This window comes from Rhinolophus sinicus, linkage group LG03 (assembly GCF_036562045.2).
Source record: "Rhinolophus sinicus isolate RSC01 linkage group LG03, ASM3656204v1, whole genome shotgun sequence".
Taxonomy (NCBI): Eukaryota; Metazoa; Chordata; class Mammalia; order Chiroptera; family Rhinolophidae; genus Rhinolophus; species Rhinolophus sinicus.
The window spans coordinates 122,734,134-122,759,868 of NC_133753.1; the positions used below are offsets into that span (position 1 = coordinate 122,734,134).

Sequence of the window (25,735 nt, forward strand, 5' to 3'; positions counted from 1 at the left end):
AAACACACATTGACATATTTACATGTTTTAATAGAATCAACCCCACCCTCCTTTGTTTTCTCTTTGAATGTATTCAGGTTTCCAGTGAGTTTCCTATAAGAATAATCTGCACTTGTGTGGTGTGAGAGTGTGTGTGTGTGTGTGTGTATGTGTGTGTGTGTGTGTTGGTGTGTGTGAGAGAGAGACTTCGGGTGGGTGACAGGGGTTGGTTAGGGCAGGACAGTTTCACAGTGTTCCTAATTCAATGACCAAATTTGGTACCTCAGCAGCCATTTTTTTCACAATAACCATAATACTAGCTGGTCTTTTTCCAAATGTGTGCAAAGAATATGTTTCTGTGTTCTATATTTTGCAAAGAACAAGATGATTATGTTATGTCTACACCTGCTGGAGTTAACAAACCTATGTATTTTTCCACCATCCTTGTACTCATGGCCCTGTTTTTAGTTGCACACCTGATTTAGTTAAACAATTATTTACTTATTCCTAAAATACTATTTCAACTTCAACATCCTAATAGATTTGATGGTCAATTTTTCTTCTCATCATAATGCTCCACAACTCTATACTTAACAATGAACACCTTACCATTGCCACCAAACCTGAAGGGAGCCCCTTTTGGCTTCCAAAACTACTTACACATGCACTCAGCTAAGACTATGATGAAAATGCTCAGATTCAGGGCTTGGGCCCTAGTCCTGTCTCTGTCATCAATCTATTCACTGAATGATTTGGCCAAGTCACTTCATCTCTCTGAGTCTGAGTTCCCTTGTTTCTCAAATGAAGAGGTTAGAATCTTTCGGTTGCAACTGGAAGAACATCCAAATCGAATTGGCTCAGAAAAAATCAACAGGGTGTGTGTGTGTGTGTGTGTGTGTGTGTGTGTGTGTGTGTGTGTGTGTTGGGGAGGAAGAAGGGTTGCTGTTTGCTTCATGTAAATGAAATGTCCAGGAGTACTTAAATGGTTCTAGGTACAGCTTAGTACCAAGACCTGGTCTCTTCTCAATCCTTGGCTCAGTTCTACTCCAGGGCAACTGTATTGTCAGCCTCCAAATTCAGGCAAGATGGCTGCTGGTAGCTTCAACCCTATATCTTTCCAAGTTCAAGTCCAAGGACAAAAAGACACCATTCTACCAATACTTAAAGAAAGAGTCCTGGCCTCTTTTGCCTGGTGCCTCGGAGGCAGTCAGCTGCGTCACGATGAAGCTGAACATCTCTTTCCCAGCCACTGGCTGCCAGGAACTCATTGATGTGGATGATGAACACAAACTTCGTACATTTTATGAGACACGTATGGCCACAGGAGTTGCTACTGATGCTCTGGGTGAAGAATGGAAGGATGTGGTTCAAATCAGTGGTGGGAAAGGCAATCAAGGTCTCCCCATGAAGCAGGGTGTTGTGACATGGCCATGTCTACCTGCTACTGAGTGAGGGGCATTCCTGCTACAGACCAAGGAGGACTAGAGAAAGAAAGCACAAATCTATTTAAGGTTGTATTGTGGATGTCAATCTGAGTGTTCTCACTTGGTCATTATAAAAAAAGGGGAGAAAGGTATTTCTGCTCTCACTGATACTACTGTGCCTCATCAAAAAAAAGGAACCTCTGTCAGCCATTCAATGAGGCCAGAGAGATAGAACATGATAACTGGCCAGGTCCAAGTTCTATGTTCACCCCCAGAGCAGGGAAGGAGAGAATCAACTCCTTCCAAACCACCTTGGTTGAGAGTTAGAGAGAAATGAGGTTCCAAAATGGAAATTAAGGTTCTTTTATCAAAAGAAGTACTCTGTATAAGATATGACTGCTAATAGTACTTCTGGTTCCAAATCTGTATAACTACATAACAGATACTTTTAACAAGGATTAGAAATAAAAGTGAAATGTTTATATTTGATACTCCAAATCTTATTGAAATCAAGTTGGATTCTTAATTGAAAGCCAAAATTGGTGAACTCAAAAAAAAAAAAAAAGAAAGAAAGAGATAAAAGATAAAATAGGAAAAAACAACAGAGCCAAAAGCTAACTTTTGGAAAATATTAATGAAAATGTTAAACTTCTAACAAGATTACCCCAAAAATGAGGGGAAAAATAAACATCATTAGGAATGAAAAATTGGACATGAAAATAAATTCTATGGTTCAAGTATATAAAAATTATAATAGCATGTAAAAAATGATATTCCAATCAAATTTGAAAACTCAGATGAAATAAACATTTTACTTAGTGAAACATTACTGAAAGTATTAATTTTGTCTCTAGAATGAATAGGATACCTAATAGATACATAATCACTAATGAACTGAACCTGTAGATAAAACTTTACTACTACTGTTACTACTACTAACACCACCACTAGCCCCCACACACATGTATTCACTAGGACCAGATGATTTTATAAGCCATATCTACCAACTTTCAGAAATAGTATTATATAAATTGTTCTAGACTAGGGGTTGACAAATTAAGGGTATCATTATCCAATTACCTGAGAAATTATTAATTTCTAAGCACAAAGCTTCTTGAGCTATACTGACAGTATCAAATCTAACTCTAAGCCCGTATGAGACACAGGCTCATGGTTACAGATTACAGTGCCTTCCCTTTTCCCACCAAAATCCAAGCTGAGATAGACTTTCTTGTCATCGCTCTGTGATAGTGAGTAAATTATTTCAAGCCTATCTTTTCACTGAGGGTACAGAGCTTTGAACACCTTGGTTCTAACACTTTGCCTTGCTTAGGTTCAAGACTCATCTCTTGTCTCTGATGAGGGCCAAAGCCCTCTGTTGCGGAGACATTCATCCCTCCACCCCACTCAGGGCATCTGCCATATCAGCTCAAACACAGAGTGCTTTCAGTCTCTCTTTAGTTTTGGGAACTAGGAAATCACTGTTATGGTCTGACCCCCAAACCTCCCAAATTCATGTTGAAGTTCTGGTCCTCGTATCCTCAGAATGTGATTGCATTTGGAGATAGAGTCTTTAAAGAGGCAGTTAAATTAAAATGAGGTCATTATGGTGGGCCCTAATCCAATATGGCTGATGTCCTTATAAGAGGAAATTCGAACACAGACATACCATGTTTCCCTGAAATAAGACCTAGCCGGACCATCAGCTTTAATGTGTCTTTTGGAGCAAAAGTTAATATAAAACCTGGTCTTATTTTAATGTAATATAAGACTGGGTCTTATCTAATATAAGACCCAGTCTTTAATATAATATAATATAATATAATATAATACCCAGTCTAATATATAATATAATACAATACAATACAATACAATACAATACAATACAATACAATACAATACAATACAATAATACTGGGTCTTATATTAATTTTTGCTCCAAAAGATGCATTAGAGCTGGTGGTCCAGTTAGGTCTCATTTTCGGGGAAACACAGTACACAAAGACCATGTGAGGACGCAGTGAAAAGGCGGCCATCTACAAGTCAAGGAGAGAGGCCTCAGAAGGAACCAACCTTGCCAACACCTTGATCTTGGACTTCTAGCCTACAAAACTATGAGAAAATAAATTTGTATTGCTTAAGCACCAGTCTGTGGTAGTTAGTAATGGCAGCTGTAGCAAACAAATACATTCACTTTTTCTTATGAGCTCAAATTTGTATTTGAAACAATATTTGTTATATTCTACCTAGCATTTTTCATTGTAGCTGAAGGGTTTTCAGGTTAGTTAGAAAACATATTGTGGGAACACAAGACCCAGGCTCATTTCAAGGAGCCAGATTATGCCTTCTAGACTCTGCCAATCTTCATCAAAGGCATCATCTGGTGTCTAACAGTGATCACTAGATCAGAGGTCAAGAGCCCTAGGTTTTCATCACAGCTTTCCATTAACTAGCTGCAAGCCGATTAATTACTCCTTCTCAGTGTCAGGGCTCTCTCTCATCTGTAAAAGAGTGGTTTTCAAACCGTTCTAAATCTTCACTTCCTCAGAGCCCCCTTAGTATCTGCTGAGGTGAGTGAGGAGGAGGCTGAGGGGTGCATTCTGTGCAGTCAGCCCATTTCAACCTGAGTGGCAACTCCGGTATGTGTTTTGCCTTTGCATTCTGAAGAAAATATCTCATGTGAACAAAGCCCTGTGGGACTAAAACAAGCTTAAACACATTTTTTTAAAAGATGAAAGTCTCAGTTTTCTATGACATTGTTATAGCCTGTTATTTTCCAACAGTGGCATAAGGCTAATGGATCACGCTTAGCATAGCCCACCGTCTCTTGATAAAACAGAAAGAACCAAGTGGTGGAGGTCAAATGATTTTTCTGGGTCTTTCCAGGGGTTGATGGCACAGCCTGGCACAGGACTGGATGCCCCTGGTTTCTGACCCTCTCCTCTCAAGCCAGTTATAGCACAGTTTTCATGTGTGACTGAGGCCACTGTCTGTACATTATTTAGGAGCATAAACACCCTGCGACTTGTTCAGAGGCTTTCTTGAGAACTATAGAGAGAATGATATTGATTCATTAAAAGTGCTGGCTGCCTTTTTATCCTTCCACTTTCCTTCCATTCTCCTGCATTGCATCAGCCAATAGGGCACTTGTCAACTGCTTAATGCGTTGCTGCGAGAAAATGGTGTCTGACCCCACTCAGGGAAGGGTGGCTGCCTAACAGCACGCTCTAGACAGTCATTGTCTGTCAGAGAAATCGTAGTTCAGGCATTTCTCAGATCACAGCTACAGCCTTGACTTCTGGAAAGGACACTCACAATGCCCCAGGGCTTGATCTGTAGCGCTTTTGTGTCTCTGAGCCCTGGAGTTAGTTACAGGCCACAGAAAGCAGATGCTTAGTTCACCGGATTCTCTCAGGGCAAAACCTTTTGGGGTTTGTACAATATCCAAAAACAAACACACAAAATCCTATGGACCACATCTGGGTTGTGAACATTTTTTTAAAGGTATCGATCTCTTTCCTTGAATACCAACCTCAACTCTCTTTTTAATTACCCTATTTTCCTCCTCTATAACCAATTAGCACCTAATTGCCTTTGGCAACTTTTCTGCTCAACAGTTACACTTCATTTTCGCTTTATTATAGTTGTTTCCATGATAATAAGGGGAATGATCCCTTATTTGTTTGTTATGGCAGGGATTTTGCCTTTCAGTATCATAATATTAGGATCCGTCTAAGGGTTTTTCCTAATTTATTTATTCTAGAAGAATGTATACATTTGCTACGGAGTTTGCCTGCAGTTAGACTGTTGGTAACTATTACTTCAAACCTTATCTCTACTCCTTCATACAACATCGATTTCCAGCAGAGAAATGCAAATAAAAACCACAATGAGATACCACCTCAGCCCAGTCAAAATGGCTATCATCAATAAATCAACAAACAAGTGCTGGTGCGGATGTGGAGAAAAGGGAACCCTTGTGCACTGTTGGTGGGATTGCAGATTGGAGCAGCCACTATGGAAAACAGTGTGGAGGTATCTCAAAAATCTGAAAATGGAACTACCTTATGATCCAGCAGTTCCACTCCTAGGTATCTATCCGGAGAAATCCAAAACTCTAATTCAAAAAACTTTATGCACTCCTATGTTTATTGCATCACGATACACAACAGCCAAGACATGGAAACAACTGAAATGCCCATTGGTAGACGACTGGATTAAGAAACTGTGGTACATTTATACAATGGAGTATTACACAGCCATAAAGAAGAAAGAAATCTTACCATTTGCAACAACATGGATGGACCTAGAGAACATTATATTCAATGAAATAAGTCAGACAGAGAAAGACAAATACCATATGATCTCACTTATATGTGGAATCTAAAGAAAAGAATAAGTGAATGAACTGATCAGAAACAGTTTGGGAGACATAGAGGAAAAACTGAGGGTTGCTAGATGGGCGGGGGGGTGGAGATAAGGGGGAAGGTGAGGGGATTAGAAACAGTCAGTAACCACAAGATGGCCACGGGGTTTTGAAAATTAATTTGGGGAATGTAATCAATAATGTTGTAAAGATTTTGTAGGGTACCCGATGCACACTTGTCTCATTAGGGAGACCACCTCAGGGATGATGTAGATGCCTGATCTCTGCACTGTACACCTGAAGCTGAAGCTGAACAATAATGAATGTCAAATACAAGTTTATATATATATATATATATATATATATATATATATATATATATATATATACACATATATACACATATATATGTATATATATATATATATGTATGTGTGTGTATGTGTATGTATATACTTACAAGAAGCGGAGTACAGCATTAGGCATTAGGAATAGAGACAGTAGAAATGTAATGGCTCTGTGTGATGTCAGAGGGATAGTGGATGGGGCAGGGGGTTCACACAGGGCGAAGGATATAAATGTTAAACATCTAAGTAGTACTTTGTCTTGTGCACCTGAAACTAATAAAAAAAAGTAAAAAATAAAAATAAAAAAAGTAAAATAAAACATCGGTTTTAAATACGTTTCCTCTTATTAAGAATCCAAGTTAATTTATTTGTGAATAAATTAAGAGTTTGCATAATCTGATATACCAAGTCATAAAGTTAAAAGCATTCCATGGTATCAGAAGTGATACAATTGGGACTTGTCTTGAGCAAGCCCAGAAGGCAGAAATAAATTACATGATCCAGTGGCTCAGACTCAGGCAAGCTATTTCACGTGCAGGGCCTTCAATCAATCCACGCCTGTGGCCTCATAGGGACTTCCCTTTGTATTTGTCTTCCTCGTGCCCAGCAACAACAAAGAACAGGTACCAAAGTAATAGAGAGTATCTTCCAGAAAATTAAAGAGGTCAACATTCTCCTAAGCCTTCTGTCTGGACAAATAAAACATGTACTACTTGGCCACTGACTTCTACATTTGTCCCCTAATAGTCTATTCACACAGCATTCACAGTGATCCTTTGGATGTATTTATCAGATCATGTCACCCTACGCACAGACGCTGATGACTGATCCATATCACATTCAAAATAAAACCCCAAGCCATTACTACCAGCCATTAAGACCTGTATCACCTGGGCCATGACTAGCTCTCCGATCTCCTCTCCCTCTTTTACATTTCCTGAGCCCTTTTACCTTCTTGTTACTCTTTGAACACGTTGTTCCATTTGTCTGGAACCTCACTCCTCCCTAACCCCCATCTTTCCATGGCTTTTCCCTTGCTTGATTCAAATCTCTGCTGTAGTGTTGCCTCCTGGGTGAGGTCTGCCCTGACCACCACCTGTATCCCATATCCCTATGTCTGCTGCAGCTTTCTCCATCACCACTTCTCATTACCCGACTTACATATCATTTGTTTAGTAATATCTGTCCCTTCCTCAAGAGAAGGCAGCAAATTGCTTCATTAGCCATTCATATTTCACAAGCACCTAGAATAACACCAGGACAGTACCCGGTACATGGCAGTGGCTCAGTTAACATTCACTGAATGAATGAATGAACACTGCTAGTTTTGTAGTGACATCAGTAACAAGATTCTATCATCTTTTTCTGTAAGAAGCCCTCCTTCCACTTGAGTTTTATATCGAGCACAAAGAGATTGAGAAATCTCATTGTATATTTTTTAAAAGTTTGAAATCCCTTTTCTAAAATTACAAACTTAATGTGCTCTTTGTGATTATTAACGCAATTCAAAACTGTTAAATTAATTACCCATCTCTCAGGTCACTCTTGTTCCCTACCCCTACCTCATGATGTGTTTCATTCCAGGTCTTTCTCCATGAAAATACAAAGATCTCACAATTTTTTTAAGCTTGGTAATCTTAGTTTATAAAAAATGGGATCATACTATATATATTTATGATAATATACTTTTCTCACTTAGGGAAAACGCAACCAAACCTTAGGACAATTATGTGAGAAACATACAAACACTAACATTTCTATAAATTCATTACAAGATGATCTTCACAAGATCCCTCAGTGGCTCCCATCTAGGGAGTAAGCACTACACACTTAATGTGTTCTTTACTAGAAAGGTTTGCATATTGAAGCCCCAGCAGCCACCTGTGACAGCAGAAAGCACAAAGCTAAAGGGCACCTAGGCAGGCCACAGGCATGAGCCCAGGGGCATGCCACACTGTGGAGACTGCTTCTCCACACCTCAGCTGACCATGCTCCCACTTGGCCAGCTGTGGATGACAGCAGGATCCCGACGGGTAGCCCATAAGTAGACTCTGACCAGGTTGCTGCCACAGCTGCCACCGATACCACCTGACTGTGTATTTAAATAGCTCTCCCCTGCCTCACACAGTCAGAGGCCCCCAGACTCCATGACTCAAAGCAAAATGGAAACGGGAGAAATGCATCACTAGTGGTGAATTTCATGCTCACTTTCTTCAGATTTCACAAAGGCCAATGTCTTGGCTCCCTTCCCAGAGACTTGCTTTAATTGGACAGTGGTGAGGACTAGATGGTTCAGATATGCTGTTAAGATTGTAAATTCTTGATTTAGAAGCACGTCCATGATATTTTCACAAGCAACAAAAAGATTCTGTGCTTCCCCATGCCTGAATCCCCATGCCTGAAAGCTCACTGAGCTTTCTTATGTAATTACTTCCCCAACAGAAACCTCCAGCTGTAAGTCTCAGGAGGGGATTGTGTATGGTTGGGCTCCAAATGGTTACTTCAAAACACTTATACCGTAAGCAACATCTTTTATTGTCCTATCCCTTTCATATCCTATTCATGGAGGAATGGAGAACACTTGTAGGAATAAGGTACATAGGCATCTGAGCATTTGTGAGTCTAAGCACACCAAGTTTTAAATTTCATGGGCCTTAGACCTCATCGCTCAGTAAATACAAGTTGTCTCATCTCTGCCTAGTCTGGTGTTTGATAGGAACCTTCTGATGAGTATATGCCATATCCCACCCACCATAGCCTCTAGCTCACAAGTAACCCTTGAAGAACAAACACTGTGGCTGGGGAAAAGTCCAAGTTATACTTGCATAGATTAATGAATCTGAGATTATATTGAAAAAAGTCATTGGTTTTATTTCAAAGAATCCAATCGAGAACATTATGTGGTTTCCATCAAGCTTGCCTTATCAACACAGAGCCAGACTAGTACAATGTCTACCAATTGGAGACCAATTAAGTACATCAATGTAATTCATTAATTAGGTTGTGAAAGACATGAAGGAATTCTTTATAACAATTTAAAAATGTGATAGTGACCAATAGTTATTGTTACTGAAATAGGTCCATGACTTTGAGATAAGTGAAAACAACAACAACAAAAAGGTTACAGAGTTATAAGTGTAAAGTATGATGCCATTTTTGTAAAATTTTATTTCTTTATCTATGTGTAGTTGTGCATATAGACATACATAGAAAGACATCTGGAAGAATGTACAAAAAATCATTCATTTATTCAACAAATACTTTCAATGTTGGACGTTATTCCAGATGCTGAGGATAACAGCAGGGGACAAAGCAAACCAATATCTTCACAGAGTTAAATTCTATAATAATAAGAAAACAAAAAAACTGATAAAGAAGTACATGTATAATATTCCGGATAGTTACGGATAGATGCTTTGGTGAAAAATAAGGCCACGTACCCTGGATTGTGCTTTGTTGTTACCTTGACTAAGGCTAGACACTGTTATTTCCCAGAATTCCTTTTCCACTAGGTCTTCTGGTTTGAGTTAACCAAAACAGGAACTTGTGTGATGTTTAGGCGGCAGATATGAAGCAGTGGCTAGGACTTTCCAAAGGTCAGGACTGTCATAGAGAGTGACAGACAGATGCGTGTGTGCCGAGCGGGCTTGTTTCCAGCTCACCTTCCCACTGCTCATTCTGCTGACCAGCAGTGCTTCACTGCAGTTCCCTGGTGAGTATTCTACTACATTTCCCTGAGCATTTACTCTCCACCCACTTAGATGACCATTTTACAATAATTCCCTCTTTCCTCCAACCATTACCTCTCCTGCCTCCTACTCCCTCTCTTCCTATTTCTTGAGAAATGAAGAGAACTTCCACATGTTCCCACAACCATATCTACTAACAAAAGATCATTTGCATCCATTATGTTTTGCTTTCCTTAATATGAGAGAGACTCACTGGAAGCTCATTCCTTCTTTCTTTCCTTCCTGAAACACAAGAAGACTACATTTTTCAACCTTCCTTGTCACTGGGGTAGAGCATGAATAGTAGCCAAAGGAATGTGCGTGAAAGTAATACAAGCCACTTCCATGCCTGGCCCCTAAAATGTCCCTTGACCCCACCTGCATGGCTGGATGTGAAGGATTCCAATATAGCAGAGCCACAGCATTGAAGGAGTTCCAGTTCTAGAATCACCAGTTGGAGGTGTACTGCCTGGGAGAAGCCTGACCTGCACTGGACTGTTGACATGAGGGAGAAATAAACAACTGATTAGTTTATGACATCTAATAAGCTGTACCCTAACTAGTACACCTATGTCTCTAAATGAGCTGTCCACACTCCTGTCTAAGCCAAGCTCCTCCAACTGTATGCTAGATCCCATCTTCTCTCACCGGCTCACAAGGGCAAAGCTCCAAAGATTGCATCTGCCTCACTTGCATCATCAATTTCTTCTCTTCTGGACCAATCCCAGCATATAATCTTGCTGTAGTATCTCCCATCTTTAAAAATGTCAAAAATGCTTTTATCTGGGTGATGAGACTTTTAAAAGAGATTTGTACTTTTTGCTTTCTCTCCTCTGTATTATTTAAATTAACTTTTTTTACAAAAAAAAATTGCAAAACATTCATTACTCTGAAGTTCTGCTGGATACGCGATATTATCAATGATTTCCTCTTTCTTTCCCGTGACAGGTAATCCCTGGGGCTCCTCAGCCTGCCAAGAGCCCAACTTTCAGAACCTTTGTGGTTCAGAGAGTCTCTCCACCCGACATTCACCAAGAACATCAGGAAATGGAAAAAAGACACAGGCTAGCCACTGCCTTCAGATAACTAGTTTTCCCAACTCATAGTGTAAAGCCAGTGCCATTCACCAACTAACCAGTGGCACTTCTTTTCACCTGGTGCCTTCTTCCTCTATGCCTCCATCAAAACCCTATACATGATTTTGCATACATAGATTAAGATTTCAGGTAATTTACGTGTCATTAATTTCAAATAAATTCTATTTAATTCTATCCAAATCAATGAATTATTTCTCCTTGGGTTTATAGGCTAACACTCTGACACATCTAGCTCTTGAAAAAAATAAGTACTTCTTATTTCCCAAGCTTCATTTCAAAAATTGAAAGAGAAATATTTTCTAAACAGAAACAAATTGATTTTTTCATATTTCCATTTCAGTAATGGACATCAGCTGTTATTGTATACACACTTAATTCACAGAAGCACTTCTTTGGAGAGGTTTTTAAACTGCCTCCCAGTCCTGAAATCAAGCTTTTCTGCTCCATTTGGACAGTGATTGAGGCTTCTGAAGTTTTCCTAAATGTTTTACTGTAGGTTGAGCAGGATCCAAGGTACAGAGGATTGACTGGTTACTGCAGAAATTCTGAGGACTGTCAGCTTGTCACCACCCCCTGACCCTGAACCCCGAAACACACACACACACACACACACACACACACACACACACACACGTTATTCAGAGAGAAGTCTATTTGCTGTCAGTCTTCTCAGGGGTAGAAGAGCTTTTGGACAAAACAAGTCAGAAAATACCCAGCCGCCCTGAAGGATTCTGCTGTCAACAGCAACTCCAGGCCACAGGAAATGTCACCAACTGAGGAAACAAACAAGAGCCTAGATAGCAGAAGAGGCAGGGGCCTCTATTTCAATGACATTCAGTTTCATAAGATTTGTTGATGAAAAACCATCCAGCCTAAGAGAAAACTGGTAAGAGTTTATTTGAGCCAAACTGACAGTTGTCGGGAAGCAAAGTCTCAACGGATTGAGAAAATGACCCTTTTGCAACTTATTTTACACATTAGAATCAAGGGAAGAGGGTTACATGAAATCCATTCATTGTAGATAAAGGCGGTGGGAGAGAGCAAAGCAGGGAAATCTCTGGGATTGGGTAAAAAGTAAAATGGAAAGACACACACTTCTTTTACATTGGTGGGTACAGGATAGTTAATAGCGTTTTACAGCACATAGAGATGGTATTTGGGAACAAGATGATGAGGTATTCTGTAGTTTCCTGCTCTGGTGTGGGGTCTGGAAAAAAGGGATTACTCTGATATTCCAAGGGCATGTTACCTTAGATGCAAAAAGACAATAGGCAGGTTCACGTAAGGTAAAGATTGACTTTGTCAAGGAAGCTACAGACCAAGGATGTGACTGCTGGCCTAGACCTACTTTTAGTTAGCAATTTTATTTTTATGTTCAGACCATCTTATGTGGTTATTTTCAGTCTCCTGAGCTTGTCAAGTTTAATCTGTGGCCTCTTTTCCATCCTCAGATTATTGGCTAAAACTTCAGGTTTAAAAAAAAAAAAAAAAAAAAAAGCCTACATGGTAGTAACTCTTCAATGTCTTTTACTGCCTGCATTTAATTCGCTTTAATTTAAACTCAGAAAAGAGAGTTTAATTAGAGCCAGAGAATCTTGTCTAGTATATTTTTGAGGACAAGAAATTGCATCTTCACCACATGGCTCAGAGTTTGTGTCCAGCAGAGATGATTACTCCAAATGCAGGGCAGACGTATCCTCACGTAAAACACCAGAGAAAATGCCTGCAGATCTCCAGGTTCCTTATTAAAAAGAATTAATCAATTTCAATTCAGTCAATCAACAGGTATGAATTGAACACCTGCCATGTGCCTAACGTGAACATTTAGAAGAAACAAAGCTTTGAGTTGGATTTGAATCAGAAGCAGCCAGGGGCATCTTTATTCTAATAGAAGTAGCTGGAGGGAAGAAGAGCAAGACAACTGATTTCTCTCCTCCCAGTGTTTTATGGAATATAGTTATATATTAGGAGAACAAAGAAGGAAAAGAGAAAAAAGCTAGATACGTAGGTCATTTACAGCTTACGTGTAACATGGCATCTATGTTTCATGAAACTATAGAATTCCTTATAATAAACACATATTATTACTACAAGTAAATATTAGTTCCATAAACTTTCAGACTGCAGACAAGCCTTGGAGTGAAGGAGCTATATTCTCCAGTTAAGGCAGGACTTGTTGTAATAAAACAATTTGACCTTAAGAATCTTTACTTCTTTTCATTGAATGTCAGGAACATACAACAGAGAGTCTCTAATTTATGATGAGACGAATTTAATCTTATCTAAGACCTCTTCAGCCCAATTAATCAATTACTATGATTCTGGGTTTAGCTCACTAAGTCAAAGACACTCTTCAACCTTCACCATTCTAATCAGCACAGGAAAGATGATGGAACGTCCAGTGCCCAAATACACAAAGTGATTTAGCCCAAGGTGACTGCTTCCTTTCCAAACCTCCATACCCATAGCAGGCTTCTACTTAGGGCTATGAAGAGACTTGTATTCCATTTCATTTCATAGGTCTCCTCTCAAATGAAAGCTGTACACTTTCTGATTTGACAGATTCCGACACCGTCTCCTGAACAATGCAGAAGCTCAGGACAAGCGGCCTAACCTCAAGAACCTCTGAGAAGAACTAACATATTTAAGACAATGAGAAATCAAGGATTTACCTGCAGGGTCTTGAGTAGAAGAGGAAATAAGAATAAGGGGATTCCAGAGAGATTTGAGTTGAGTCTTATCTCAGCTGCTCTAATTTGGTTTCCTGGCTTCCTTCCAGATGCCCAGGGAAACTTGCTCACTGACCTCGTCCCTTTTTGGCAACATCTTTAGTAAGAAAAGAGGCACTGCCCCTTCCTAAATACCATTTAAGAACCTGTAACGTGAACCAAACCAATTCTCTTTAACCTTTAATACCTATCTCTTTGATGGGGACACCCTTCCTTCTGCTATTGCCTCTGAATCCCTATTATGCTGGCCAAAATAGCTTTAGATTGTATTAGAAATTATATAATGAAGAGTTTCAGTTGTGTTCTCCAAGTTCTTGTGTCCCTGCCAGCACCACCAGGATAGCATCGCAGAATAACCACCAGCAGCCACACCTGCCTGCAAAGGACCCCGTGGGGGTGATGCCCCGGCCCCTGGGCAAGAGGCTGCATGCAGCAGGAGCTGATGCTTCTCAAGACCATCCCCTGGTGACAGAGAATTCCTGCCTTCTCTGACTCAAACCACCTCTTCAAACGGGTAGGGACCATCCACATAACAGCTGGAAGCCTGTGAAGGGCTGAGGTCTCTCTCCCAAGAGTTCCCCAGTGGTTACCATCACAGCACGCCTGCAGGGAAGCTCCTCACGCCTTGTCATCTCTGCTGTGTGAACACCAGGGTCACGTCTGCCTGGACATCCTGGAGGACAAGTGGTCAGCACTGTGTGTGTGACGTCAGGACCATCCTGCTCTCCATGCAGGACCTGCTAGGAGAACCCAACAACAGCCCTTTGAACACATATGCTAAATTCTAGAAACATATAACCTTTGAGAACCTGCAAAACACATACTCAGAGTAGGTTTCCCTGCAAGAGCCCTGACCTGGCTGTCCAGCCTGTCTCCCTGTGTTGTCTTTATTTTTCCCTCAGATGGTCTGAACTCTGATTTCTATACAGCACTCTATTATCTTAAGCTGTGGTATCATTTTTATTTTCGGTTTTTTTAAATTAAGTCTCTGGTTGAGTCCTTGTCATGAATATATTAAATAAATACATTTTGGGGTTTTTTAAACAAAAAAAAAGAAAGAGAAAGGAAGGAAGGATGAAGTTACATAATGAAGTATACATACTAAAAATTTAGTGATAATTACTTCCAAGCCAACAAAGGGAAGAAAGGAAGAGGGTACAGAATACTTGATTAATTCAGTCAAAACAATGGAAAACAAATATGTAGCAAAGAAAAAGAAGGACTGAATAAGAAGAGACTAAACTGTCATTTACAGACAATGTGGTTGTCTACATAGAATATTCAAGAGACTGAATACAAGGATATCATGTATTCCATTAGAACTAATCTATTAGAACTAAAAACGCGGTTCAGCAAAGGTGCTGAATTCAAAAGCGACCACATTTATATAATACATTCTCACCTATCAGCATACCAATAAGAAAAGATAAAAGGAAAAAAATATATTATTCACAACAGAATCCTAAAGTCTTAGAGACTTAAAAATAAACCTAACAACACATGTGCGAACCTTTACTGGGAAACTTACAAAAGTGTCTTGAAGGCTATAAAAGAAGACCTGAATGAAAGAAGTACACAGTGAACTAGCAACTCCTCAGAGGCAGCCCACCCACCCCCCTTTCTTTCCAAAGCTAATCTCTGTAGATACAAGTCCACGAGACTAGATAGTTAAATATTTCTCAAAAATCTGCCTCACTGGTTTAAGCAGGCAATAGAATTCTATAACATAGAATTTGTTTAATCATTTGTTTAATCAGTTTCTCTTGATGGACATTTAGGTTATTTCTAGCTTTTTCCTGCTGCACAGAACTGCCGTAAACACCCTTGTGCATTCAGCTGTGTCCATATGCTGTTTCATTTGCAAATCAAATTCCTTGAAATCAAATTGCTGGGTCAGAGCAGGTGGAGAGCAAGGGAGGGATTTCACATTAGAGACCAGCATTAGATACAGTCCCTGAGATGTTTTCATCTAGTATTGTCTCTTGACAAGATAATCAGGGCTTTCCGAGGGATTGCGTAGAAGAGACAAGAATGGGACACTTTGGAGAACTTCAGATAAAAAGAAAGCGGAAAGATAGAATAGGTTAAAAGGACAGAAATCTTTCATTGGCTCCACTAATAAGGAAATAGAGGAAGACAGAAAACCAGATGCAAGCCTAGACCCTCTAAATTTTGCTGGAAACCAGGGGCAATATTTATACTTTGTGAGAGTCATTATAACTGGTGACATCTCCATTATTATTATTGTTGTTGTTGTTGTTATTTTAGCTAATCCTCTCTGTTTCTATGTATTTACCAGCAGCAAAAACTCTTTAAAAGGTTATGTGGTGACTTAAGAGACAGAGGTGAGAGAGGAAGGAGAGATGTGGAGCATCTGAACTCAAAGAGGGCAGCCCAGGGAGTTAAGAACTCAGGAGATGGAGGAGGCGAGGTGGAAGTGAGTGGAGGGTGGAGGCTGAGCTCCAGGCTCTAGAATGAAAATTGCTCCAGAGTGAAGCTGCACAAAGCTACAGAAGCCAATCGTTCAATATCTTCAGTCAATATTTATTAAAAACCTACCACAGTGTTTCCCCAAAAATAAGACCTAGACGGACCATCAGCTCTAACGCATCTCTTATAGTAAAATAAGACCAGGTCTTATAATGTAATGTAATGTAATATAATATAATATAATATAATATAATATAATATAATATAATAGTAATATAATACCGGGTCTTATATTAATCTTTGCTCCAAAAAACGTATTAGAGCTGATTGTCCAGCTAGGTCTTATTTTGGGGGAAACACGGTATGTGCCCAACACTATTCTAGGTGTGGAGTACAGAGCAATGAACAAAGCAGGCAAAAACCTCCCTTTTATAGAACAAATTTCGTGTTTTGGAGTACACAGTGGTGAAAGAAAAAGATTAATGAGCACATTTCATAATCTATGAAATAATCATAAGAGCTTAGGAGAAAAATAATGAGAGAAAAGATAGGGTCTCCAGGGATGTCCTCACTGAACATGTGTCATTTGAGTGAAGACCAGAAGGGAGCAAGTGGGTGGGCCATGTGATTACCTAGGAGACCAGCTTCCATCCAGGCAGACAAAATAAGCAGCAGCAAAGGCCCTGAGGTGAGAGCATGACAGGAACAGAGGAATAGCAAAGAAGCTAGTGCGGCTGAGGCAGATTAGGAAAGGAGAGAACTGTGGATGGAGCATGGCTGACACTCACTGGCTTCTCTAAATTCAAAACTCTTCCGTGTTCATACTGCAGAGAATTTTGCTGCTAGTCCAGTTTCAGCTTTGCCTGTCTGCCAGCATGATTTCTAGCAGGAAATCATGTAGCATCTCTTCCATAGAACAAATGCACTATGGAGTTCACCAGAAAGAGACTTTATCTGTGTTAAGGCCCAACATTTTGCAGTGGGAGAGTTTTGATATATCTCCACTGTTTGGGGCCAACCCAGATCCCTGGGTACCTGCAACCTGGTGCTTCCTTCCCCCATGCCCTTCAACCTAACCCCAATGGCATGTGTAGGGGAGGGAAAAATTTTCTTCTTTCTACCCTCCTGGGTTCTCCTGCTAGGGCTGTGTGGCATCAGATTGACTAAAGACAGATTAACAAGAGAAAAACAAACAAAAGTTTATTAACATATGCATCATGCATGCACTTGGAAGTACAGAGAGATGAGTAACCCAAAGTGGTGGTTAGAACTTGGGCTTATTAGCATCTTAACAAAAAAACAATACATTTGTAGAGAAATGACAAGACAAAGGAAAGGGGCTGTCAGCTTTCAAGGGTAGCAAACTGTAGGAAGGTAAATATATAGAGGAAACTAACAGAATAAAGATTGTTTCTGCACGTCCGTTTTGATGCTGACTTTCTGTCTTCTTCATGGCCATAAAACTTGCTTGGAAGAAAAGATTTGTCAGCTCCCATTTTTCTGAAGCGTCTGCTTTCAGTCGGGTAAAGGAAGCTCTGGGAAGATGTCTTTCTGCATCTGTTGATTCTCATTTGCCTCCAGCTCAAAATAATCCTCACAGCAAATGGCGTATTTTGTGGAGGCAAATTCTGGTCCCCTAGACTGGCACAATGGGACCCAGAAGCCACTGCACTGTTGCTGTGACTTTATCAACTCTTGCCTCTCACAGACTCTGGTACCGTGTCCCCTTAACTCAGTAAGTCTTGCTGATTCTGCTCTAAGCTTAATAAGCTTTCAAGGCCCCATCTCTGGTGACTTATACACTGACAACTTATTAAATGTTCCCTAGCTGTTCTTTCAACTAGAAGCTCTCTATAGACTCTTTCCCCATGCAAATTTAATTGGCTGTTAGACTCAAAGTAACAAGCATGAAGTTGTAGGAAGTTATTCAAAGTTAAGGCCAGGTTCTTCCAAGATGCTCCTGAGGGGAAAAAAAACTTAAATTATCACTGCCTTTTTCCTCACTTACCAAATTAGGAAAAAGAGCTTTTGGTGTTAGCAAAAGTGCTACCAAAATCCTGGGTGATTTATAGTGTGAAGACATAGACACTGGGGAAAGAACATTTTTTTCTCTCTTGTCATGGGAAATAGAAAATTTCCAATTACCATAGTGAGGGGAGCTCTAAAACTTTTCGTTGCTAAAACTTTTAATTGATTTATCCAACACATTAATTGAAGCCACCTCTACCAAAAAGGCTCAAAGCTAAACTCAAGCCCCCAGTAAAAATGTAAAGTTCTCAATCCACAATGAAATTTCTACTGTCCTCCCAAAATTGCTTGGAGCCAATCATCCGAAGCTTTCCTAGAATCTAACCTAGAAACCTTTTAACCTAGAAACCTATTTAGAGAGAGGCATTGAGCAGAACAGGAAACATTGTGGAGGACTTTTCTTTTCCCTCCCCCACCTTTCAGGTCTCCCAGCTCATAAACTAATTGGCAAAGTAATATATAGAAGCATAAAAGTTTATAAAGCCTGTGCATACTAGATAATGACATAAGACAATGATATAAAAAATGCTAATATATATATATATATATATATATATATATATATATATATATATATACATATATATATATATATGGGCCAAATACATGATATTGTACATCTACAAGAGGAAGAGATCTTTGTGGGTTGGTAAAGTCATGGATGGTATGATGGTGGAGATGTGGGAAGATCAGTGGTTGCAAAAACTCCAGAAAGGGCGGGAACACTGTTCTTAAAGGGGCAGGTAATGATACCTCCCCCAGGGGCCTGAGGAAATGCTTGGAGAAATTTAGGGTTATCACCAAGAATGGATAAGCCACCTTGACTTTTAGTAGGTGGAGGCCAGGGGTGCTGAAACTCCGGTGACATCCAGGCAGTACCACCCCAGGGAGAATTGTCCCCTCCAAAACTCCGCGAGTACCTCTCAGTTAAGAAACATTACAGGACAAGAGGAAATGTTCTAGAACTAAGAGTTTACATTTTTTATAATAACAAACAAGCCATTAAATATTTGGGAACGTGCAGGTAACTCCTTCCCACCCACCTCCCCAAAGAAAGCACAAATCATCCCAAAAAAGCTTGTGGAAAACTACAAGACTTCCCTCTGTGGTAGGCCAATGCCAAATCACCATTTAAACGACCCTAAGTGTTTGAACAAACAAATGTTTCCTTAAACCTGTGATCTCCAACGAACTTTTAGCTTGTACCTTTAGTTAATATAGTTTAAGGTATTATGGTTATTTTAAAAATACACAGAAAATTTAAAAATTAAGGATAAGATAAAAAATAGACATTTCTAACTTTCTCTTGATAACTCAATGGATTCTTTTCCCTACCATCTTTGAAGATCAGTCACCAAAACTATGGTCTTGGTCTAAATGAGTTGGCTCCCATTTTGGTTCAATTTGTCATTCTCGTATTATTTCGTTTTCGTGGACAAAGTACTAAAGTGGAAGGAATAGAGGAAGAAGAAAACCCAAAGAACTTGTATTATCATTTTTAAACAAGCAAATGAGAAGAGGAACACTCTGGGCCAAGGATCTGAGGTCCCATACCTTGCAGAACCTATATCTACAAATTGAAATTCTTTTTTTGGCAGGAATAGCGAAGCCTTCTCAGAGACTTCAGGGGAGCTCAAGGTGGTTCCCCAGCAGGGTGTAATTTGGAAATTTGAAGGATCAAAGGCATAATAAGTTCCAAGGAGGTTGTAATAATAGCAAGAAGCAGTACTGGAGACGGTAGCTGGTGGGCTGAGGAGATATGAATTCAATGACCACACGTGGATTGCCCACCACAGGATATGTTGTTTTTGAATTTCAGGTGCTGAGAACTGAGTTAATCATGCCTATAGTCCGTTGCATATTATCATCATAAATTGCATGAGTCTCCTTTAATGTTCTTGTTCTTATAAAAGCTGTATTGTTTTTATATATTGTGAAGATTAATAAATAGAAACCTCATTTATATTGGAGTTGGGAGGGCCTGTAGGGGCAGCTCTTACACCCTACCACCCATCAATTACCCCAAACAGAAAGAGATGTGCTTTCCATCTCCAATAGGAAGATGTTTTGGTACCCCACTACTCCAATAGGAAAAAGGAGGATCTCTTCACCTGGCAACTATTCAGCCAATGAAAGACTGGTACAATTCAGCCAATGAAAAGCCACTATACTTTGAACTCAGTTTCCTCCAATGGACTGTTTGTTTACAACAGCCCCTCTGAACTACCGCTTTCTTCTATAAAAGAGAGTTCCTCTCCTGTCTTCTCTGGACTTGTGCATGGTTTTGCGATTAGACTGCATGTCCTGAATTGCAATTCTTTGTTATTCCCAAATAAACCCATTTTTGCTGGAGAAATATCTGGCTATTTGTTTAAAGTCAACAATATAAAGTTTTATTTTACATAAGTGACATCACTTTGCTACTTCTTCATGCATCAAAATGCTATTATAAAGTTGCTATCTGTATACCCAGTCTACAACTTTTAAGCAACACAAAGCACCGCACAGTGTACACCCATCACATTTTGTCTATCCAATCCTCCAGTAACAGACTTCCAAACTGCCTCCAACTCCCCATTGAAGGAAACCAGAATACGTCACACCAAAAAATGCCTCTTAGACATAAAAATTATTTGCAGCTGAGGGCAATTAACAAGCAGCAAAGACAGGAAAAGCCTCCTCCTTTCTGCCTAAAGGCAGGATATAAATTCTGCTTTTACTGGAGCCAGACTAATCAGCCCAGAAGAGATTAGTCTCTGCAAACAAACCTTACTCCATTACTTCCCTCCCATACATTTACCTTCCCACAGTCCACTGCTTTTGGAAGCCTAGAACAGCTTTCCTTGTCCTGTCATTTCTCTACAAATGTATGAGTATTGTTCTTTGTTGAAGATTCCACATAAAATGAAATTTTAATCCACTGCTTTGAGTCACTTTTTGTGTAGGTTTCTCCTGTGTGCTGTGCACTGCATATGTTAATAAATGGTTTGTTTTTCTCTTGTGAATCTGTCTCTTCATTAAAGAGTCCCAGTGGAAACCTAAGATAGGTAGGTTTTGCCTTCTCCCTACGTCATCATAACCCACGACACAACAATGAACACCCTGCTACATGTTGCCTCTTTATTATATAATTAAGAGTGGAGTTTCTGGGTCTACAGGTGGAGATTAGGAGTAAAGAATAGTGATATGTTAGTAATTATTATGAACAAGCTACGAAAAGTGATCAATAGTTTAGAAATTCCACATTGGCAAGTCCAGAAGGATGCAGGAGAACACACAGCCACTCGGGGTGTACAAAGAAGTGAGGAAAAGAGAGGAAGAACAAGTGGGACATGGAGAAAGGGAAAATCACTATTGAGATAAAACAAAGAAGGAGAGACCATTAGAGGCACTGAAAAGGGGACAGGAGTGACAGGGAAGGGGACAGTGCACAAAATTGTCCCTTGAAACCAGCATTCCCCTAAGACTTGGGAAAGCAGCTCCCCTGTGCTGAGCCCTATGTTTTAGAGGCCCCTACTCTTCCCTCCTCCACCCACGTCCCTGCTCACAGAGACAGGAGCCAAGGTGCTTGGGGGATAGGAACTCAGACTTCCTGCCCCACTCATCCTAATTCCAATTTCAGAGGATACTTTGGCTTCCCCTGATCCAGTTTTCTGAGACCCCTACTCTATATATCCCTGGGCCCAAGGGACAGGCAAGGGAAGTTACTGTGTTGTGTGCATAGAGCTGGGACCTACAGCTGGTGTGACCATCTACTTTCTATGAGACCCTGTTTTAGGACACGGTCAGATAGAAAGATAAGGAGGACAGGCTATAGGCCAGAGGTGGGAGGGGATGTAAGAACCCAGCCTTCCAGCATCACGTTTCTTTGAGGAACTTAAAAGGGAAATCCTGGTGTGGGTGGGGGTATTGATGGCAATTTGCGGTAAGAGGTATTTGGATAAGACCAGAGAGGTGAAGAAAAATCTTGAAGGCACAACACTTGGAACCTCACAAAGCAGCTGACGGTGGGGCAAAGGTGGAAGTGACCAATGAGCTAACAGTCCATCCTTGGGAGGGATGAAAGGGTTTCTCCCCCAGATAGAGAAAGAGAAAGTCAAGGAGGGTGTAGGAGTGAGCATGTGCTGCTTGCCTCCAGCCCAGTGGCCACTGCCAATGAATCTTCCAAAAAGAACCACTGACTTAGGCAAATATGAAAATAATTTGGATTTGCACTATCCACAGTTATTTGTTATAAACTGTTGCTTTACACAGTTTTGAACTTTTCACTATGAAGGTATATTTGCCATTCTAGAAGCCTATAATATATTTATTTAAAAGTTTGTTAGTTTGATTTATACCTTTTAAGCATTTAGACATGTGGTACACAAGCCTCCATTTAAACTCTTGCCTGGATCCTATAAAAGTAAAATGAGAATGGCCTGTCATTCTCACCTGTAAGAAGTCAATTGCCAATCTGTGGTCATCCATGATGACGCAGGAACTGGGCTTTACTTATGTCATTTTATTTAAACCTCCTAGCAATTTTATGAGATTGTGGAGACATTTGAACAAACTGAGGACCAAAGAGGTTAATATCCTTGGCCATGATACGGGACCTGGAATGCCTACAAAATTCTTGCCATCCACAAAGCATTTTTTCCCCACCAGATTATGTCTCACTTTAATCCAGTGTTGAGATGCGGGTGCAATGGCAGTTTAGTTGCTCTTTGATTTTGTTTTCATTTAGAATGGGGAAAGTGAACTAACAACTATCCGCTAATCCATACAGAGTGTCTACTTAGAGAGACACAGACTCCACGAGCTGGTCTTACCCAGGCTCCTCTTAATAGTAACAAGATGCCTTCCAAAGGTTCCCAAGGTGCTCCTTTGGAAGTACCGTTTGGCTTCTGGGAAGACCAACAGATATTCTTTCAATGCAAGAAATGAAGCAAGAAACAAGAAACTGTTCCTAACTCCAAGATAAAATGAAAGAAAGGAAACTACTGGAAGGAGGGTTGGCCTCTGAAACTGTGTGTGTGTGTGTATGTGTGTGTGTGTGTGTGTGAGAGAGAGAGAGAGAGAGAGAGAGAGAGAGAGAGAGAGAGAGAGAGAGAGAGAGAGAGAGATCCCTTTACTGTTTGAAAATAACCAGCAATAGCCAAGTTTGTAATTTACATTTTTGCATGAATCACTGACCAATTGCTTCTGCTAATAAATATCAGAGCTCTCTTGTGAGTTTTATTTTTCATATTTAAAAAGTAGCTTCTGTTTTTAGATCCACTGAAAATGTATCTGTCAAAGAAACAGACACATTTCCCTATTACTTTTATTACCTTTCAAAATCACATATCTGATCATGTTATTTCCTACTTTAAAATGCTTCAGTGGCTCCAACTATTCAATCAAATCTAAGTTCCTTAGCATTACATTCAAGGCCTTTTAATATTTGAATCAAGCCAATTATTTCAACTCCAGTGGCTGCCTTACCTGCATGTACTATCCCCTTAAAATATGCCAAAGTACATGCCATTCCTCAAACAGGCCTTACCGTTTCATACTAGGGGCTTATGCTGAGCACGCTACCTTTTCACCACGCCTGTTGGAATTGTATTTATTGTTCAGGGTCCATTTCAGAATGACCTTTACCCTAAAGCCTACTCCAACTATATCCTAAACAAGTGATTACCAGAGTTTTGTGATATAGACATTATTAATATTAAAAAATAAGGATGCCCTAATATAGGATTGCCCATTTTCACTTTACCAAGTAAGATTGCGCACATATATACACACACCTATCATACTATATAGAACCAAAAAAGGGAAGAATGTAATCTCGGAATACATGACAGTTTTTCAATTTCATGAATTTGGTTTTATGAAAATTTCACTCATTTTGTTGTTCTAAATTTTCTCATTTTGTCACAGGAAAACAAAAAATATCTATGAACTTGCATTTTGGAACCAAAATGTATGTCCTAGCATACAGATGGAACAGATTGCTCCATTAATTGTCTTCTAACACTTTGTATAGATTTGCTACACTAGTTGTAATTATTCTACTGGATCTCTCCTACCCTCTTCTCACTGATTTTTGAATTTCTGGGTGTAGGGACGATGATGATGCTGCTGATGGTGATGATCTGTATTCTAAGCATCTGATACATAATAGGTGCTCAATAAGTGTCTGTTAAATTAATTATAATACAAATGATCCTGCATGTAAAAGGAATACTGGCCCCAGACTAAGATAGCCCTTATCGTTACATAAGAGAACATAGTTCCATTTCTATATGTTTTTCATCATTGATGGTTCCTGCACCATTAAATGTTATCTGTAGAGGTCCTTCTTACAGAAGGCTCTGCTGGGAACAGTGTGTTAGACGAAGTTCCTTCCCTCTATGTTATAACTGTCCTCTCCTTCATCACCATCCTTTAAACATACCCTCTTCCTCACCCTGTCGGTTTCACGGGATTTTATAAAATGAGAATTTCATCTGCACTATGAGGTCATTAGGATGCTTTAGGTTACAAATAATATAATAGCCTAACTCAAACTAGATTAAACAAATAGGTAATTTATTAGTTCACATAACTGAAGAGTTGCTTGAGTCAAGCTGGCTTCAGCAGCTCCCTGATGTCATCCACCCTGGACCTGATCTGTCCCTATCTTGCCACTACGCCCTCAGCATGGGTTGCTTCCCCTAGGGCTGGCCCCATTTGTGGTCCTGAGAGAGACCACTGTCTGCAACTCCAGAGGCTACATGCTTCTTCTTCCTCACCTAACAGAAAAGAAAGTATAATTGTCCCTACAGTCCCACAAATTCAATCTAATAATAATAGTTTAGGTTACCTGCTCACATCTGAACTGAGGCCTGTGGAATAAAATTCACTGATTGTTTGACTACAATCTCTGGCTCTGACAGTACGAATAGAGTCAGCTTTCCAGGAAACACATAAATTCCCACACGGAATTCTAGGTTGTTAGAAAGAGATAAAGGATTAATAGTGTTATCAGCAAATGTCCACTTCAGTGTGGACATGTGGTAATTTTCTGAAGACATAGGTATCCTGAAAAACCTTACGACTTCTCAAATATAAATGTTTAAAAAATCTCTTTCTCAAAAGGAAAGAAAATGATACCCTCCCAAAAATCTTATTCTACCTTCACAAAAAGCAGCCATATCATTTTTTCTTTAACAAAGTGGAATTTAAAGATCTCTTCTAGAAAAAGATGGATGGTGATGAAGGACTGTTTTAGGAGCTGACCCAGAAAGTAATGATTAATTATATTCTTGCAGGCTGAACTGTCCAATGTACTAGGGGGCATCATCTTTCTTCCAGCTTCTAAGGAGGTCGAGATATGCTTTGCCTGTGGCAGTGAGCTATGAATGGAGGGTTAGTCACTTGATCCACCCACAGAAGCAATAATTCACAGTCTCCAGGGAGAGCTCTCCAAAGGAGCGTGTTTGAGGAACTGTGTCAGGCCATTCACTCAGCTAAAATGCACAGATTCTTAGAAGCTGTTTTAATGGAAGCCAGGTTTTACCTGAAGAAGTCATATTGGCTGCCCATCTAGACTAAATTCCACTGGTGAAAACTTCATGTGGACTATCATGAACTAA

General features: G+C 39.8%; 1 pseudogene; it reads left to right on the top strand.

Annotated features, from left to right (window-relative positions):
* Nucleotides 1–1,200: 1,200 nt before the first annotated feature.
* On the top strand, nt 1,201–14,524 carry LOC141570778 (ubiquitin-conjugating enzyme E2 C pseudogene; annotated as a pseudogene).
* The last annotated feature ends 11,211 nt before the right edge of the window (nt 14,525–25,735 follow it).